The sequence below is a fragment of the Rissa tridactyla genome, chromosome 3, assembly GCF_028500815.1.
Source record: "Rissa tridactyla isolate bRisTri1 chromosome 3, bRisTri1.patW.cur.20221130, whole genome shotgun sequence".
In the NCBI taxonomy this organism is placed as follows: domain Eukaryota; kingdom Metazoa; phylum Chordata; class Aves; order Charadriiformes; family Laridae; genus Rissa; species Rissa tridactyla.
In genome coordinates, this window is record NC_071468.1 from 789,414 (window position 1) to 810,503 (window position 21,090).

Consider the following 21,090-nt stretch of genomic DNA (forward strand, 5'->3'; position numbering starts at 1 on the left):
CTGTGTTTGTCTGTGTTTCTGTGCGTGTCTGTGTGTATCTTTGTGTGTGTGTTTGTGTCTGTGTGTCTGTCTGCGTGTCTCTGTGCGTGTGCACGCATCTGTTTCTGTGTCGTTGCGTGTGTCTGTGCCTCTGTGTGTGTCTCTATGTGTGTCTTGTGTATGTCTGTGTGTGTGTGTGTCTCTGTGTGTCTCTGACTCTGCGTGTGCATCTGTTTGTGTTTGTCCCTGTGTGTGTGTGTGTATATATCTCTGCATGTACATCTGTATGCGTTTGTCTCTGTGTGTCTCTGTGCGTGTGGCTGTGTGTGTTTCTCTGTGTGTGTCTGTGTCTCTGTGTGTGTGTCTCTGTGTGTGTGGCTGTCTCTGTGTGCGCGTCCCCGTCTGTCTGTGTCTCTATGTGTGTCTCTGTGTGTGTGTGTGTGTCTGTGTTTGTGTGTCTCTGTGTTTGTGTTGGTTTTGGAGGTGTCTGTGCTCCCCATGGGCTGACATGTTTTTCCCTGGCTGTGCAGACATAGACACACACACGCACACAGACACACATACAGGCAAACACACACGCACATACACAGACACACACAGACAGAGATGCACACAGAGACACAAACACAGCCATCGACACACAGAGACACACACACACATACAGACACGCACACTAACACACACTAGACACGCACAGAGACACCCCAACACCCACACTACCACACACACACATATACAGGTACACACAGACATGCACCGACACACACACACACGCACTAACACATACACAGACACCACCCCCCCCCATATTATACTAATACACACACACAGAGACACGCACATACAGGCAAACACACGCTGAGATACAGACACACATAGAGACACAAACACAGCCACTGAAACACAGAGACACACACTGCCACACAAAGACACACACACACACAGACACACGCGGACACACACCGCCACAAAAACAAGACACCCAGACAGGCACACACACACAGAGACACACTCTTACAGACACACAGTCACACAGACACACACGCATACACACACACAGACACACACACACATGTAGAGACAGACACACATACACATAGAGATACAGACACACACACAGATACAGACACACACATATAGAGATACACACAGACACACACACACACACATAGAGACACATACATTTAGAGATAAACACAGACATACACACACACATACAGATGCACATACATACAGACACACACACACGGACACACACATATATAGGGACGCACATACATATAGAGATACACACAGACAGACACACACAGACACACACACATACAGACACACATACATAAAGAGATACACATACACACACAGACACACACACACAGACACATATGGACGCACATACATATAGAGATACACACACAGACACACAGACATATAGAGATACACACACGTAGAGAAACACAGACACACACACACAGAGAAAGATACAGACACAAATACATATAGAGATACACAGAGACATACACACACACACACACAGAGACACATACATTAGAGATAAACACAGACACACACACACAGACACATACGGACGCACATACATATAGAGATACACACAGACACACACACATAGACACACACACACATACATATAGAGACACACACACAGACACACACGGACACACACACGGACACACACACGGACGCACATACATATAAAGCTACACACAGACACACACACACATAGAGACACACATACATATAGAGACACACACATACATACAGACACACACATATAGAGACACACACACACAGATACACACATATGGACGCACATACATATAGAGATACACACAGACACACACACACATAGAGACACACATACATATAGAGACACACACACAGACACACACGGACACACACACAGATACACACGTGGACGCACATACATATAGAGATACACACAGACACACATACATTTAGAGATAAACAGACACACACATATGGATGCACATACATATAGAGATACACACAGACACACACACAGAGACACACACACAGACAGACACACATAGAGATACACAGACACACACACACGGACGAACATACATATAGAGATACACACAGACACACACACACAGACATAGAGAGATACACACACACAGACACACACACACATACAGACACACACACACATATATATACAGACACACACATATAGAGACATACATGTAGAGATACACATATATATAGACATACACACAGACACACACACACACAGACACACACACACGGACGCACATACATATAGAGATACACACACACACACACACACAGAGACACACACACATACAGACACACATACATATAGAGATACACAGACACACACACACACACACACGGACGAACATACATATAGAGATACACACAGACACACACACACATGTAGAGACAGACACACACATATAGAGATACACACAGACACACACATATGGACGCACATACATATAGAGATACACACAGACACACACACACACACACACATAGAGACACACATACATATAGAGACAGATACACACACATAAAGACACACATACATATAGAGATACACAGAGACACACACACAGAGACACACACACATACAGACACACATACATATAGAGATACACAGACACACACACACACACGGACGAACATACATATAGAGATACACACAGACACACACACACACACAGACATAGAGAGATACACACACACAGACACACAGACATATAGAGACACACACACACAGACATACAGACACACACATATAGAGACACACATACATATAGAGACAGACACACACACAGACACACACACACACATATACATACAGACACACACATATAGAGACATAGAGATACACATACATATAGACATACACACAGACACACACACAGACACACACACACGGACGCACATACATATAGAGATACACACACACAGACATATAGAGATACACACACACAGACACACAGACATATAGAGACACACACAGACATACAGACACACACATATAGAGACACACACAGACATACACACACACACAGAGACACACATACATATAGAGACAGACACACACACATAAAGACGCACATACATATAGAGATACACAGAGACACACACACACATATATAGGGACACACATACATATAGACATATATAGGGACACACATATAGGGACGCACATTCATATAGAGATACACACACACACAGAGACACACACACATACAGACACACACACACACATATAGAGATACACAGACACACACACAGACACATAGAGATAGATATACACACACACACATAGATACAGACACACACATATAGAAACACACACACACACATACAGAGATACACACAGACACACACACACAAAGATACAGACACACATACAGAGATACACAGACACACACACACATATATAGAGATACACAGACACACACACACAGACACACACACACATATATAGAGATACACAGACACACATACACAGACACACATACATATAGATACACACACACATACACCCCCATATAGAGATACACACAGATACACACAGACACACACACATACAGACACACATACCTATAGAGATACACACAGACACACACACACAGAGACACACACACATACAGACACACACACACACATATATAGGGACGCACATACATATAGAGATACACACAGACACACACATACAGACACACATACATATAGATACACGCAGACACACACACACATATAGAGACAGACAGACTGACACACACACGGACAGACATATACACTGACACAGGCGCACACACAGACACACCCATGGACACACAGGTGAAATTGTACAGCACAGCTCAAATTCTGCCGTCCCATCCGGACCGTGAGAGACGAACGTGTAAATCACCAGCGTGGCCACTCTGGCGACGCGAGTGATGAAGCCATCGCGCCATGCCTTTGCTTTGCATGAAGAAAGGGATGCTGTTGGCAGAGAACATGAGCTGTAAGAGGAGGTGGTGGTGCAGTCTGTGCTGGAGGCTCTCTCCTGCGGCGCCGCCGAGCCCCTGAGCGCGCATTAAGGGGGTGGTGGTGGGCGCCTGCGGGCTGTCCCACCTGCTGTACCTGTCCTGGCGGCTGGAGGACCTACCCCAAAACCTTTATTTAATCTCTTAGGAAAATATAAAGCAATGTCTTCCTTCATGAGCTTCTGTGAGCTCACTCTGTCACCCCCCGGTAGCCTTCTAGAAAATGCTGTAAAGCACATCCACACCTCTCCTTCAAAACTCAAACCTGATGGTCGATTAAAAAAAGAAAAAAGGGGAGTTTGCAGGAAAAGAAAAAGAAAGAACATCTTTGTTTGTTGACAGCAATAAAGTGTAACTTGTCATTAGAGTTGAAGTGAACCAGAGTGACGAAACGGCTCTTTTGTGAAAACACAGAGCTGAATGTTATAGCTGTGGTTGTGAGCGTGCTGGTTTTGGAACTGTGTGAGAGACGAAACTTTTTAAGGTGAGTACAAAATTGTCTTCAGTGTTTCTGCAACTTGAAATTCAAATATCCCCTTTTAATTGGAAGCCTATACATGTACCACCAGGAACGATTTTTGCTGCTGATGCAGCAGATAAAGCACGGACAAAATATTCCTACCTGCATGTGATAGCCACAGCCGTCAACATCTGTAAGGAACAAAACTGAGAGACAGATTTCCAAATGAGCTTGAGTGCTAATGTGTGTTGTAGCGTTATTTGGGCTTTTTTATTTTTTGGTATGTACATGCCTTGAGGCTGACAGTGACAGCCTGGTTGCCATGGTTACTTGTGAGCCGGCCTCTACCTCAATCTGAAGAGCCAGAGTAGGGTTCCTCCTCTACACTGATGCGTCCACATGGGCATTCAAAGGACTCAGCAGAGGCTGGGGGATCAAGTGTCACAAATCAGCATCCAACACTCCGTCTGTGTTTACAGGAGAGGGATGTAACAGCTTTCCTGCTACTTCTCCAGAAACAAAAAAACGTATCACCCCACCCTCACCAGCCATTAAAAGTTGCCCAGAGCTTCCTTCTACATAGAAAACATTAAATGAATTATTTTGAGGCAGGTGAGGCGAGGTCCACCCCGGCACTAGCGTGTCAGTCTCACACTCTGGAGCTCCCAGCCCACGTGCCACTGCCTGGGCCCATCAAACGGCCGCTCCCCGGCTCTGGGATTGCTCATGAAGTTCTGTGCCATCTGCATGCGGGAGTACAGGCAGCAGGAATAACAGGTGATACAGACAAACAGCCTTGGTGTGCAAGGGGATGCAACACCCAAGCAAAAGGAAAAATGCAGAACCTAAGTCAGAATGGCCTGACAGACAGGCAGAGATCGTGTATAGAAGACCTTAGCTTTTCTACATTTAGGATGGCGGAATACGAGGAAGTTAAATACTGTCTACTCCTTCTCATGCTTTAGCTATAGTAACTCACATGGTTTATGCTTAACACTAATATAATACTATACGTTGAACTCACATAGTTTATGCTTAACACTAATATAATGCTATACATTATACAGCATATATACAGCATGGGAGAGACATGAACAAATCAGTACTCTTATTTACACCACAGAAGAATTGGGAGCCTGTTGACCAAGATGAGGAACTGTGGTCTAGGCTGTTCCAAGTTAGCACCAAGACAGACTATAAACTGCTGTCGAGCAGGTTCGAAAGAGCCAGTGTCGTCATTTCACTGAAATCTAGACTATAGTCTCCCTCTGAGGAAAATATATTTAGAATACTGAGAGGTAAAATCCAACCCTAGCATATAAATGGAAAATCCAGTTATTTTATCCTCTCTGCGGGTATTACAAAAATGTCTGTTGGCTAAATCAGGTAAATTTGTCTGAGAATCTGGTATTACTATTATAAACGGTACGGTTTTGTTTAACTGTGAGACACAAGTGAAAAAACATCATTTACAGAACAGCAGCAGTAAAGAAAAAAGCACTCCAGGCCCAGAAAAACATGAGTTTTCTGAAGTTTGTCTTCAAGCAACATTATTGAAATACATATTCAGGACTTAATCCCAAACCCCTGTTTTCCAAATGTTGTAGTCTAAGAACAAAAGACCTGAATTTTTAATTGGCCTGTACTTTAAAGAAGGGTTTGACTGCAAAGATATAACAAGATAGATACAGAGGGGGAAATGCCAGAAAACAAACTCCTTGACCTACTTCCATAACAGAGAAAGCAGACACAATGCAGCGTTTAAAAAAAGCAGGAACATTCCAACAAGGAGTTACCCCCTGCCTGCAACTATCCTCAATCTAGCTATGGACCTAGGGGTCGTAAATCTTGGCAGCGTTGTATTGTACGTTTCTACGGCACTCAGATAAGAAATCAATACATTTTATTCAGACAAAAGCCACGCCGCACGTTGATGGGACTGTTGCAGATTTGAGAATGGGACCCAGAGGCGAGTAGGTAACAGCCCCCGCCGTTACGTGCGCAGCAGAGCTCCGCGAGCAGACCAAGGCATTCAGCCAGCAGCGGTAAGGACAGGAAGCCAGACAGAGATAAGCAAATCTTTATTTCATAGATTTCCTCTGCCTTGCAGGCTGGAACAGCACCCAGGAGCTCGAGTTAACTTCCCCAGGCAGTCCCTACTGCCCCGGGACTTTATCACTAGGTTTGTCAGACCCCAGGACGTGGATTTTAATCAGATTCATAATGGGCGAGGACCAAGCTTGCTGACAGGGAAAGTAAAACAGCAGCTTTCAGAGACAGAATACTAACTTAGCTGCGACAAATTACTTAAAACCTAAATGTTTGCTTCCCCTGGGTTTAACAGTCGGGGGGATAGGACGATCCCTGGAAATGGTCCGTAGAAGACGGGAGGCTCGGTCCAGCAGGGCCCCCTCCCTCCCTCCCTCGTCCTGACTTCCAGTCCCTGACCCAAGGATCATTTCTTGTAACCTCCCCACAATTCTTTCAGCCATTATTTCCTTTGCTCTCCCTGGTCCGTGAAACTTGGATTTCTTGAACAGCCCAGCTTCCCTGCACACTTCTGGGCACGTGAGTCCAAACCACAGGGGCTCAAGAGGAAGCCAGATCCTGCCTTGCCGTGGTCTGAGTGGCTGCTCTAACCACGGCTCGCTGCAGAGAAGTCCTGGCACCCATCAACCTCCTCCCGCATTTCAAAAACTAAACCCCAAACAATTACACAAATTTTTAAGAATGGGCAGAATCCCTTTTCATGTGACACTGCGGGAGCTGGCAGAAGTGAGCGAGCGTGCGAACGGTGTGGTGAGGAGAGCTCAGATGCTTCTGGTTCAGCCTCTTCAGCTTTGAAATTTATGGCTAGAGACCTCATAAAGATCCTTGTGGCCATCACTCTGCAGACTTCTTGTTCAGCTCTGATTTATAGGTTGAGTAAATCCAAGCAAAACAGAGGAGTAAAAGGGATAATTTACGGCTTCGGTTTAGGTTAGGGTTTGTAATAGTTATTTACCTTTAGACTTGAGATAAAGATTTGTGAGTGGCCAATTACCTGAGGCAGCATGAGTAGCTTTGACAGCCGAGTTCAGCGCATGAGCTACCCTTCCAAAGTACTGCCTCATTGTCTGACAGAAAATGCTACAGTTAAATATAGAGGCCAGAGCTTATATCTTAAAATGGGGAAAAACCGATGAGGATAACCCTCATGGAACATAGCGCTTAAGGATAAAAGCTTCCCAACAGAAGAGGGAGAGATCATTACTGTATATTTGTATAAAGCCTGGGCTAGTTTTTTTGTGGGCTCCATTGAAGCTGTGCCAGTTTCCACCAGCCGAAAAACCACCTCTCAGGAGTTCATTAAACCTCCCTCTCACTAGCGTAGTGCTCCAGGGCTTGAACATTTGTTCTCTTAATCCAAAACGGTGCCTCGGATTTTAAGACTGGGTGTGAAACGTTCGCGTTACCTGCGCCAGCGCTTGTCCCCGCGTTTAAATGCACTGCCGTATTCCCAGCAGAGCCTGGCAAATTGCAAACGTCAGGCGAGCAGGACTGTGGCAAGAGCGAGGGGAGGCGAGGCACAGACTGGAGGCGGCGGCTCAGCACTGCCTTCTACAGCCCTCTTTGCCTTCTGGGGCTCCTGAGCTGGGCTCCGCCGCCCCTCGGAACGAAGGGCCTTTTACTGCTGCCAGATTGGGTTTTTTGCTAAACTCATAGCAAAGTCAGATGAATAATTTACACAGAGTTTTGATTGATTTTGTGTCTTTTTCAGTTTGCCAGGGAGCAAGGAACCAATTGCAGTTCCTCATTAGAAATCACTTCTGCTTAATTCCTGCAACTACTTTGAAAGCAACTCAAATTCAAGATGTTAAATCTCAGACATAAACCTTGTTGATCAGGTACCTCAGTCCCAAGATGCATCTCCAGATGGGTGAGTCTAACTTTGCGTTTTCCTTCTGGATGATGCTTCAGCAGTTATGAACTAGGACGCAATTGTCTAAATAATCTGCAATGCCCAAACATTTGTTGTCCTTAGGCCACTGATGAAAAAGGGTTTAGCATTACAATAGCCCTCACAAAGCAACCAGAAGAGGGACACAAACCCTTGGCCCTAGAAAGGGCCATGAATTTCCCCGTTCCTAGTCATTACCTTTCTCCAGAGCTTCTTTGTCTCCTTAGACCAGTGTCTAATACTTTCCCGTTGCTGCCACAATGTATCTTGCCAGCCCGCAGTAGCTATAGAAAATAAAAACATGAAAATATTTTAGGATTAAAGCATTAGGCACTTTAAATATTAGCATAGATTAGCATTAGACATCAAGCATACATAGCTGCTGACACAGAAACTCCCAGAAGTTATACTGAAATTAGCCTCAGTTATTTTGCAGATGATTGTCGTGACAATACGTGTTTGCTGAGCCGACAGTCCCAGTGCGTCGGGAACGGTACAGTCTAGCACTTACATTCACACATCTCGCTTGAAGATCCACCGACACACAAACGCTTTATTGATGGATATTCAACATCACAGTCATAGCTAAGGTTATTATACATCCACACCCACAGTCGGACTTTTCATCCACACTCCAAAGGAATTTTTCTACTTTTGATTTCACGTATGGGCCAAATCCAGAAATAACATTATGATAAAGTTAGGGAGATTTGGGACACGGTAAGACAGCAATAAATATTAAGCCTTCATTTATAAAATACAGGTAACCATAAACTATTACGGTAACCCTTTCTAGTCTTAAACTCTTCTATTCCTTCCAAGAGATTTAAAAAGATATTTCAAGTCAGAGTAATTAAAGGTTGAATATTCTTTGTCGTATTTTTCTCTTGCTTTTAGAAGAGGCTAACCTGCAAGCAAGTTGGATGAGATTTTCTGGCAATTTACAAATTGTTTCTGTCCCCTCCTTGATCTCGGCGAGTGCTGCAGGAATAATGCATCTTTGTACATTTTGAAATCTGGGTTTACATTTTGTCTTCTATGTCGCTGGAAGCAGATCTCCTATCCCTGTGGCAAGACCCAGTGCGATGCTTCAAAAGCAATGCCAGTGCTGTCACCGCTGCGGCACGTGCCTCCTTCAGCACACACCAGCTCAGCCCGGGATTACAGGGAACTCTACGGCCACTCTGTCCTAGGGGAAATTTCCTCCCAGACTCTCCAAGTTCACAGCTGAAGTTCAAGCTGATGTGATGCATTTTTGTCTCTGTCACTTAACTGTGGAAAGTACCTTCTGATCATCACCTGCTGTAGAGATTAACCCATTAATGATCAGTTGTATTCCTCTGTAGATGCCAAACTGACTTTCAAGTGTTTATGACACGTTATAGGCAATACCGCCCGGTCTCTGAAGTCAAGAATTTGTGCTACCATAGGGTAATAAGCTATTGAATTCCACCTGGGGAGAGCTCTGCTGTGCAGAAGCAGAGAGAGAAAAAAAGAAAAAAGAAAATAAATCATACTTTTCAAACAAGAAAGAGTTTGATAGATATCCGCCAGAAAGCTTTTAGTCTTCCATATATATTATGACTTGGTATTTTGCTTGGCTTTTCTGTCATTATCTACAATATATTATTCAGGCACAAGCTGCACATTTTGAAAAAGTGAAATGCAATATTGAAAAGGTTAGAGACTTCTAACTGTGCCATCCCCATTAGTGTACTATCTGAGTGCTAAGCATATGTTATAAATAATGCATAACTTAATACCTCTGCATTTTTTTGAAAAAAAACCCCAACGTACTACAAAATAACAGGAGGGAAGAGAAACACATTTCCGTAAATACAACCAACTACTAGAAACTACCTGATCAATAACTTTTGTAAGACACTGAGCTGAACAAATGATGGTTAGTGAATAATTTAATGAGTTTTGGCAGTTTCTACTCCAGAACTGACCGTGAAGAGTTTAGATTTTCTCCAGCACATTTTTTCTACAAAATTTCTTCTAAATAATTTGTATGAACAATTATTGGTCTTTAGAGCATTTGTGAGCACTTCACAGTGTCTATGATTAAATTTGAGCTCTTTCAGACAGTTTTAATTGGATGCATTGATCAAATAGCATGATTTCCTTTTCCTGACATAACCCTACCGACCCCCTATCTTTTTTTTTTTTTTAATTTGTAATCCATCACCTAATCCAGAATGATGATTACTAATCTCTATGATTTGTATACTCAGATTTGGAAGAACATTAGGGACATGTTAATATCTAAACTGGTTAATTGCTTTCCTGATTAACAATATGTATAACATTAGCTTTAATGAACCTCTGAATTATTTTTTTTAGGTCATTAGAAAGCCACAGTGTTAATTTAAAAAGTTACTGCCCCCCTCTGTCTACCCTCTTCACTCCAATTAAAAACCAAGGGACTCTGTGCGAACCGGCGTCGATCATCAGTTGAAGGCAATACACGCGTAAGTGAAGCTGCTGCTGTACAGGCACACACTCGATTCTGCCATCCACGTACAGCACCTACGAGACCTAGTTATGAGTGGCAGTAGCACGGATAGTGGGGGCTGCAGAGTTTCGACTCACTATGGCTAAACATACACGTAACCCTTCTGAAATAGTCAACCCGATTCAAAACCTCCCTCTCTCATTTCACTGATACTCCAGTAAGGTCCCATTCATCAGGGACAAAAGCAGGTCAGTTTGTCAAGCGGGTGGGAAGTGCTCAAACCCCCTGAAATCAGGTTTTAGGGATGTAACAGTCTGTGTGCCTGTCCATAGGGTACCAAATCCCTTTTAAATCTGATCAAAGCCTCTACGGCAGAGGCTCAGCTGCTGGGAAACCAGCTGAGCATTCCTCGTTGCCATATTACTTTTTCATCGAGTTGCATTATCGACCTCTCCCAGAGATACCATGGCAATCTAGCCTAAAATGTGACAGTGCGATAGGCTGAAAGACTGTAAGATAACACGGAACTCAGCTTTTATCAATACAAGTAATAGAAGATGTAAAAACATCTTTCCTAACACAATGGAAATTCAATTCAATAAAGACAGTGTTGGATCACAGGTCAAGGAGGATGCTTCAGGAAAGGAAAGAACAGATCTTGTATTATGCATAAAATCTGAAATTCTATCAAGATGAATATTTAGAAAATGTGGCATTGAGTATCTGAAGGTGAGAATAGATATTGTAAGAATGGCTTTTTAGAGGGGGAGAAGTATTTGTTTATGTCGTCAATGTGTTTTTCACAAAAATATGCTACACTCCAAATGGCGAAATCAAACTAAAGTTACGTTTCTAAAACTAGGCAGTTTTTGGCAAGCTATTGCAGTACTTCTGATCTTCCTTCCCCCAGACTCGCCATTAATAAACCAAGAATATTTTGAGTACGCAGAACGATAGTGATAGATGGAAAGGAAAAGGATGTCAGGTTTTTGTTTGACTTTGGAAATCTTGTACTCTTTAATTCAACAACTTTGTGAGTCAACATTGAACACACCGAATTCGGAACAGAGCTAAACAGTAGCAGAACACTAAGTGTTCTCCTTTTATGTATGAATTCTGTTAAGGTCAGCAATGAAGAAAAATCCTTCAGAGTGTTACTTCAGTGTGGCAGGCAGAGAGAAATGAGGCAGTAAATGGAAACCCCACGTCAACATTGACTTCTTTGTTGGCAGCCTCAGCAACGTGCTGGCCCTTAAGGCTGAGCTCTAAGGCAACAGAGATATAAATACACACACGCACAGAGGTTTGCGTGACTTCGCAAGTTTCTTGAAACCAAAGCCAACATCAACTGATGGGCCAGCACAGGTCAGCTTGCAACACTCCTCTCTGATCTCTGAGGAGTATTTCTTGACATGTGACCCTGGATATTTTACTGAGTAGATCGCTCGCATTCAAGACATTTTCATTTACACAGATTTACAGATCCTTTTCTCAATTCTACAGAACACGAACAAGTCGAGTGATGTTAGTAGTAGTGTTACATAGGTATAAAACAATATAAACAAAAAAGCTCAAAAAAGGAATAAAGACTGTTTCGAGAGTGGCCCCTCTTGAAAAATTCCATTACATTTAAAAGTCTTAATGGTAATAGAAATTGATAGACAACTATCGCCCATTATCAACAGCTAAGAAAATCACTCAGACGTGCACATTAATAGGATCTCAATTTTAGCTGCCATTGGACAACTGTCTCATTGCTCCTTTCAGCTTACATTGTGGAGCATTAGTACATCAAGTGTTTCTTATCTGCTGTATGTTTGTTATTGCTTCCAACGGTGTGTGAAATTGGAGCCTGACTGAAATTTTCCTCAGTAAACTTGCATTGTTGGAGGATCAAAATATTGACACCCGATTTTATAATTGTAGCTCAATCTTGTTTTGTGCCCTAGGGCTGTCATTTAACTTTTACTTCAGGATTATGTTATACCATTTATGGCTTTTCTTCAGTAATACATTGACTGAAGTTGCCTTTGGACTCTATTCACTAGAGCTGCCTGAAACTTTTCAGATTTAATGTTTGCCAACTTAATGTTTTTCACTGAAAAATGTCCCTGTCTCTAAATCTAAACCTTACCCAGATTTATGCATTTTTTGATGAACTCTTGCAGGAAACAAAACTTACACTCAAGTGTTTTGTGTAGGAAAAAAATTCCTGTTTCTGTCTTACAGGAATGAAAATTAAATGGTTCAATTATTCATTTCAAAGCAGCTCTTCCTTCTAAAACTTGTAAACTACATTTCAGTGGAGGAGAGGAAAAAATATTGAATATATTTATTGAACTAAAGCAACTGAAAGATATTAGAATTGTAGGGAGGGGTTCTGTTTGTTTGTTTGATGCCTGTTTCAGGGCAGACACAACTTCTCAGCAAGCTTTGCTGTTCACGCACCAGATGGCTTTATTTTCCCAATACTTTATTTTCCTCAGACACATTTTCACTGCAAGTATTTTGCACATGGCAGCAGGATGTGTATGCTTTTTATTAATCTGCAAGATCTTCAACTATACACTAATTCATCCTGGCAGCTGATCAAAATTTGGTGAACCAGCTGACTCAATGGGTATTCCTAGTAGGGAATGGCAGGAACAGCCACATTTTCCCTATTCAGTAATTATCAGAGCTAGAAAAAGATCTGTTTCCATTAATAAAATAAAAATGTGCATCAGTGCTCTGTTGAATTCCTGGAGCAAGTCCCCATTTAGCAGGCACTTGGTTTTCATACTTCTAAGAATGCAGTAAGTTCGTAGGTTGGACCGATCGGCTGGGTTGAATTAAGCATTGCAGAGAAACTCTTCAGCTTTTCCAATGGAGATGAACGTATGCAAGTATATTCGTATCTATACATGTTTGTGTACTTTGCTAACATTTTCAGAACCGCCTTCGTTTTCAACCTTTATAGGGAGAAACGGTTTGAAAATAGCTGCAGGAAAGCAAATGTTGTTAAGATCTTGCAGGTATTCTTAGTATTTATAATGTATAAAGTTATGAGAAGCCATCATGTATACATGAATCTTTTCATGTACACTGTGTTTATTTGAAATCTATTAAATTCCATTTTAAATTAAAGGAGAGGGGAATGCAGTGTATGTAGTGAAACTCGTGGCACTCCCCTAGGAAAAGATTTTCTAATGGGTAGCCTGCCGGTTTTAAACATACTTTGCAGCCTTTATTTTGGTCGTCTCAGCAAATTAAATGCTTAATTGGCACTTGGGCTACTTTTCTCTCTGGAGCCAGTGCTCAGTAAGAAAATCTACTGAAATTCAGTAGATTACTGAAGGTAAACTGAAGCTGGGATGCTACAGTACCCAGCCCCCTCCTGGCATAGCTCTTCTTTTTTTACTCCACTGAAATTATCCTGAAGGGGCTAAAATAGTTTTCCCAGTTCCCAAAATGGGCTTTTACTCACCATCACAGTCACAAGTCCATTCTACTGTATAGCCTGATTTTAAGAAGAGATTATCTTCTTACAGTTTGTTTTAAAGAGAATGCTTTCTTTCCCTCTCTCCTACTGTCCCTTCCTTCTCTTCTTTCTCGTTTGCACCTTTGAAGTAAGATGCGTGTGTGTGCAGACTCCTTTTGTGCGACAGAGAAGCTCTGATCAGCAGCCGTGAGAGAGAGACGCCTGTCTGTCAGGTTAAAACTGGCACCGGGGCAGTCAAGAACCTCACTGTCCAGAGAGTCAAAAAAAGAAGTGGATAAAGGCAGGTCTAGGGAGAAAGCTCGATAGGACTCTCTGCAATGGGAGAGAAATCACAGGGGAGCAAACGCACGGCTGCTCTTTGGGCAGTGATCTCGGGGAGAGGCAGGCCCAGCCGCAGCTCCGCGGGGACATCACCGTCCCGCCGTGAGGGTGGGCGCCGGCTGCCTCAAACAGGGCCAAGAGCCAGGGCTGCGGGAGCGGCTCAGGGCCTCTTGTCTCACGCTCTCTCGGTTTTCGGATGTCAGACTCCAGCGCAGGCAGACTGGACTGCCGACACCAGCAAATGTAGAGATACTGAGTACGTCTTTCTGCAAAGTCCCAGTGCCACTCGGATAGTCTGTTTTCTGCAGACAATTTTAACAAAGTCTACTTTCACCAGTTATATTTTCATCAGTATTTGGGACTACTTCCTAGCTCTAAAGTGCTAGGCAGTTATCAGATGCTCATATGATTCCTTCCTCCCCTACAAGGCTGGAGCTTTCAGGGATCACATCCCACTGCTGCTTCTATTATTTCACCCCATTCTGAGACTTCAACAGATAGTATCTTTTTATTTCAGTCGCATTTCTGAAAGATGTTTTGTTTTGAAGAATTATTCCTTGAACCACTGGGGAGGAAAAACCAAGGAAATACATTTTTAATTTTTCCAAGCTATGTTTATGACAGTCTGGCCAATAGTTTCATGAGTCATCTAAGATTATCCTCTGGATTAATCCAAAATATTACCTACTCTCTACTTAAAATTGTTTCTACATCCTACTTGCAGGATACATTTTTACAGGAGAAGTAACTATTAAGGCAATATATTGGAAGATTCAGTGACGTTCATAAGCACAGAAAGTAAGTAGTGTTCTTCCTTTGAGGATTTATCATTGAATTATTTTGGAGGGAAATTATAGTTCTGTCAATTTCCCAGGAGTTGTTTTAATTTCCTCTAAATATTTCTGTCTAAGAGGGAAAATAAAAAAAAAAAAAATATTTTGGTAGGGTTCGGTAGAACCCCTTCATTTTAATTTGCCAGACCCCCGTGACAGCTCTGGTCAGTCTGGCGTGCCATGGCCTGGCCAGCTGGGCACTGCCTCGGTTGCTTTGGGATAGTCTATCACTGGGCCTGAAACTGTGAGAAGATTTTTGACTCCTTTTGAAAAAATAATTTTGCTTAGTTTTTCATAACATACCATCAATATTCTTATTTCTTTAACATTTTAACCTTTCAAAAATAATCCAATTTGAGGATTTTTCCTACTGGAATGGAAAAAAATAGTCAAATACTTGTACATTTCCGGGTACAAATCCTAATTCTCTCGGTGTGCTCGCTACGTGAAAACTAAGTAACTTCTAATTCTTTAGTAATGAAGTATTTAAACTGATCATGAGCTAGTTTTCTTCCTTTACATCTGTTATCTTTGCAGTACCATAATGATGACTACGCGGAGCCCTGGTTGTGGACTGAAGGCTCAGCATATTTCACACTGAAGAGCAAGATGGTTTTTTCACACCAAAGAGTAAGGAGTTTTTAGCAGATGGAAATATTATAATCAACCATCCAATACCAAAATCCACGTCCCAGGATATGTCTCTGGCTTTGCAGAAATGTTGCATAATGCCATTGATCTTGTCTACCCTCTTTCTTAACTGACTATGGCAAAAGATCTCTCTCCTCACATTTTCGCTCGATATATAGTGTTTTAATATAAATCCACAAACTATAAAGCTAGTCATAAACAAAGTCTCACAAAAAAAGAGATCAGTTAGAGTAACCTACTCGTAACTGCTTTGCAGAAAAGCTTCAGGGTAGCAACAATCTTGTGAAAAAACTCCCCAAGGTACAGAAATTAAGACAGCTTTTTCAGAGATCTCCATTAGCGTAGGCAAAAGTCGCTCAGCTTCTCATGCCCAGAAAGACTGTTTGCTCTTCCACCTACCCAACACGGTCTAAGCCATTTAAGGTGCAGGTACCTCCTCCTTAAGCCAGGTGCCAGTTCGCTCCTGGTACGAACAAGCCCTGGCCTTTGATAAAGCCTTTTGAGCACTGCTTCAGCTCAAGGGGAATTAAGACAAGAGGTGGCGTCTCCCATCCCATCCCATCGCTGGGTAAGGGCTTGGTTTCAAGGCCCTACGGCATTGCCACGTCATTTACCTGTTGACCTGGGGAAGAGGCGGGATTTGAAGAAGGAGAAAGAGCTTGCTCCCTCACCATTTCTAACCCTACTGGCCATAAATGAGGAGAAACTGACTTCAATAAGAACACTTAATGCCAAGATTGCGGCAAGTGCCGATGTTTAGCTATCCGATTACATTATTAAGAATTTACTCTATTTTGGGACCACAGTTTGACATTCTCAGAAGATAGATTACCTTCATTAAGAGGCAGAGAAAAGCAGAAACCAAGTTTGCAAATGAAATTTAATTTGTCACTGATATGTTAATATAGTAGCAAATACTTAAATTGCATCATCTGCTGCTTGCTCCATGCCTTCCAGGAGGTAGAGCTTTTTAACGCATATGAGCCATGTTTGCTTTAGTCTTCCCGTGGCCTGTGGTACAGGAGTTTGTTGCTGTAGTAGCCAATCCACGTAAGAATAAACCAGCATTTATTTAGTATGGTGAAACAGAAGGAGAGCTAGATTTAAAAAGTAAAAATCACAAAAGCAGAATTGGCCTTGCAAGTACTAACGTTGCTAGATTAGCAATGGGTATTTATACACTAAGCATAAAAGCACCGTAGTGAACCAAATACTTCTGTCTCTCAAACGCCTAGCAGAGAGGGATCGCTTTTGCTCTCATTTTTAAGATCTCTGGTTTCTAGTTTCTTGTTTCGAACAGATATTGCACAAGACTACATCACAGGACAAAAATGTGCCTCAAATCTCATTTTCATTTTGTGGTCACTCTTTTTCACATGTTCTCCATCTCACAGAACTCATTTCCCCAGCCTGGTGCTGGAGATTGCCAGTCTGTAATGAGGCTCAGCCTTCAAAATGTCAAACATAATGAAAAAGAAAAAAGCCATAACGAAATCAGCCGTAGGGACTTGAGAGGGCCTTCTGGTTAAACTTCAGCGAGTCTGCCAGCTCTCCAGCTACAAAGACAAATAGGATCTCTGCCTGCATCAGAAGGGCAATTCACCACTACCACGGGACGTGAATAACCCGTGCTGACAGCACGTACGCAGCCGAGAGGGCCATATCTCCAGGTTACTGTCACTCATGCAAAATGAGCAACGCCAGCGTGTCAGACTTGGCACCAAAAAAATCTAAGAGCCCAAACTGTGAAAATCATGCTGCACAAGGGCACGTATTTCTGGTTTGGGCATTACAGATGACCTGTGTAAAAAACGGAAGAAAAAAACAGTTTTCCTCACAAATAAGTTTGTGGAAATTCTGTAATTTTTTTTTCTTCCTTGTGTGAGTGCCGTTCTATTTCATAGCTAAGGATTAATTTGCTGAGACATAAATGGGCAGTGAGTGGAATAAAAAGCCTTTGAGAGAGGAGGAGATCCTGAGGAGCTGTGCAGTTGCAAATCACTTCAGCTGTGAGCACAGAAGTGTCTCTGGCTGGTGACTGGGGCTCAGAAGGACGAAAACACAGTGAACACGACAAAGCACAGGCTGACAGAAGAGAAGTCCAGTGATTAACAGGATGTGATGTACACTTGATTGATTTTAGTCCATATTTAGTGCACTTTTCACAAAAGATTTATCTTAATTTTCTATTAATCATCAATATATTCAGCTTGACCAGAAAAGACCACGAAAGAGGATTTTTTCCAAAGGAAAGCTGATTTTACGTAGACTCCATCATCTGCGATTAGCCCAGCGTCCCCACCTTTTGCAGATAGTATTAGTGTAAAGTGCCAGGAGAGCCTCCTCTTGCATCGCCCAGCATCGCTGTAAGCGCTCAGCAGCACCCACTTCTAACCCTCTGCTGGCTGCCCCGCTGCTCACCACGTGCTTATTCACAGTTCGCGGGCGCTGATGCATTAGCAAATGAAAACAATGTCTTGAACTTAGTTCCGAGTACCACGGGCAGACTTTATAAGAAAAATAATTTAACTGGGAGTTGAGAAAGAATCCATTGATAAAAAAACTCCCTTGAAAACGGGTATCTACTAGTACTCTGTAAAATACCTGCGTTTCCCTCCTGATGTCCCTGTACTCAGTTAATGACCTGGATCAATGACTTTTAAGAAGCTGAACTGTGCTAACATTTCCTTCTCTATAATTAAAAGAATGAAAAAAAAAAAAAAAAAAAAAAGGATGTTGTGTGGATCAGCAGGACTAGCACATGTGGCAAGTGCTAAAACTGCTGTAGGGAAAAAAGTGATCTTGCTGTTTGTCTAATTGTGAAAAGAGAAGGAATACAGAAGTGCAGAGAAGTTCCTGGAATGATTCACTTCAACACCTTCCCCCCCCGCCAGGTCCCCCCCCAAGAAAAAAGAAAAAAGGGAAAAAAGAAAGAAAATGAAAGCTAATATCACAGAAAGAGGGGAAAAAATCTGAATGTGTCAATTATACTGATGTTAAAACGGTCACTATTGTAACCGCAGTTAAATCACAACTGACAGCTCATCTGGTCTACGCAAAAATTGAAAAGATGCTGTGGTGGAGAGAGATGATCATTATTTTTTAGCCACAGTGTTCCTCCAGCCCCGTGCTGTAAGTGTCTGGCAGCACAGATTTGGCTGGAGGAAGGCTGTCTAATACAGCACGAATGGGAACGTCCCCACGCGCAGAGAGGAGGAGCGCTCTCCGGGCAGAGCCGTGGCACTAGGCGCAGGCTGCCCCTGCCACGAAGGGGTGGAGGAGACGGGACATTCCCACCACCAAGTGCTGGGGCTCTGGTGCACGGTGACCCGCTCAGGGGATCTCAGGGCAATGCAGGATCCCGCTGCTGCTCAACGCTGTGCGGTAAACGGGAAGCAAAAGTGCCAGCGTAACGGCAGCAAGCGTGCCAGGGACTGACTGCTGTGTTCAGCAGGGACAACATCTCATGGCATTTTTTCCACTGTAGAATAGATGTGCTCAAAGCTCTAGCATTTTCTGGGTATGCTGATAACTTTCTGGGTACTCTGATATTTTAAACACCATTTCTGGAACCACTTACAGCTGAGGTAATTCAGACAATAAAACTACACCTATTCATGCTAGCTGAAGAGCTAGTCCCATAAAAACCATCAAGCTAGATTACTGCTTGCAGTGGATTATGTATTCGGTGGATATATTAAAAATATTAAGAATAAAATGGTGGCTTTTTTTCAATAATTAAAATTATGTAAAGGATATTTTTGCTTCCATTGCTTGTATTTGTTCCTGGAACAAGTAAACAGATAGTGTTTGATCCTCCATTAAGGAGCAAAATGAGAGACTAGAAAGCTTTTCATGCTCTAGCACAAGAGTTTCAAGCAGTATTTTAATATTAAAAACTATTCAGTTGAATATGCAAGCCTCCCCTCCCCCCCAGTAATTAAGCCCACAGAGACTGGCGATAGCTTCTAATGCACGTAAGTATTAGCAACTGTACAAAATTGAAAGATAAAAGGTGATTTTACTCTTTATAAGCTACCCTGTGGTTTATCAATAATGTCAAAGGTGAGCAAGTTCAGGCAATGTCACTCTCTACTAATAGTCAAACACCTCCACTTTACGGAGCTGGAAACCTTACTTTAAAATAGCACGCCCCTGGAATATTTAACATGTTTACACTGTACAAGGCTAACGGCTAACTCTCCAGGTGACGTGCCAGTGTCTCCCACGCTGCCACGCTTGCAGCAACGTTAAACATCAGGCACTCAAAGCCTTCACTGAACGAAGGGCTGATGTTTGAGCTCAGTATGGTTTTACCTGAATCCAGTTCAATGGCTTTAAGCTCGTTTAGCAGATGATGCTAATAGATGTGAACAAATTTCTTGCATCCAGGGAAAAAAAATTAAAATCTTTAAAACGGAGAAAAACGTTAAGCAGGAAAATAACTTTCCTGTTTAGAAATAGTTATTTCCAAATAGGAAAAAGGCAAACAGATATGTCTGTATGCAAATTTTAAAGAGACTCTCAGAGAATGAGGTTCAGGTTAAAAATAAGTGAAAAACTTGGAGAAGGTTCCTATTTTCAGAGGAATGTTTCATATTTTTCACTTGTATGAATCACCAGAACCACTGCATGTCAAACTGGCCTTTAATTTTGAGAAACCAACCTTCACGTGCATAATTTCTCTGCTGTAAGGGGAATCTCTCCTGATCCTCACTGGTTAAAGAGTGCCACAGCTCCTCTTGGTGATTATTATTGTGCCATGGCAGCAATTAAATGAGTAACTGTATTCATCCTGTAATATGAACATTTTAATTTAAAAATTATTTGCAGCTCAGGAATATTAAACAAATATGAATGACAGAGTGACAGGAAAAGGAATGGAACAAAAGTTGAAGAGAAAAACGGCTGATAAGGG

At 42.3% G+C, this 21,090-nt stretch overlaps 1 protein-coding gene across 6 annotated transcripts in view; it reads left to right on the forward strand.

Moving 5' to 3' along the window:
- Nucleotides 1-18,805, forward strand: part of CCDC85A (coiled-coil domain containing 85A) — a 173,072-nt gene extending 154,267 nt beyond the window's left edge. For 5 of the 6 annotated variants that reach the window (XR_008465255.1, XR_008465252.1, XR_008465256.1 and 2 more), the window contains 3 exons: nucleotides 9,326-10,902; nucleotides 15,413-15,486; nucleotides 16,059-18,805. The gene's annotated coding sequence lies outside the window, so the exon portion shown is untranslated. Of the gene's footprint in view, nucleotides 1-9,325; nucleotides 10,903-15,412; nucleotides 15,487-16,058 lie in introns of those variants that run through there. The other variant, XR_008465254.1, reaches the window with a different exon arrangement.
- The last annotated feature ends 2,285 nt before the right edge of the window (nucleotides 18,806-21,090 follow it).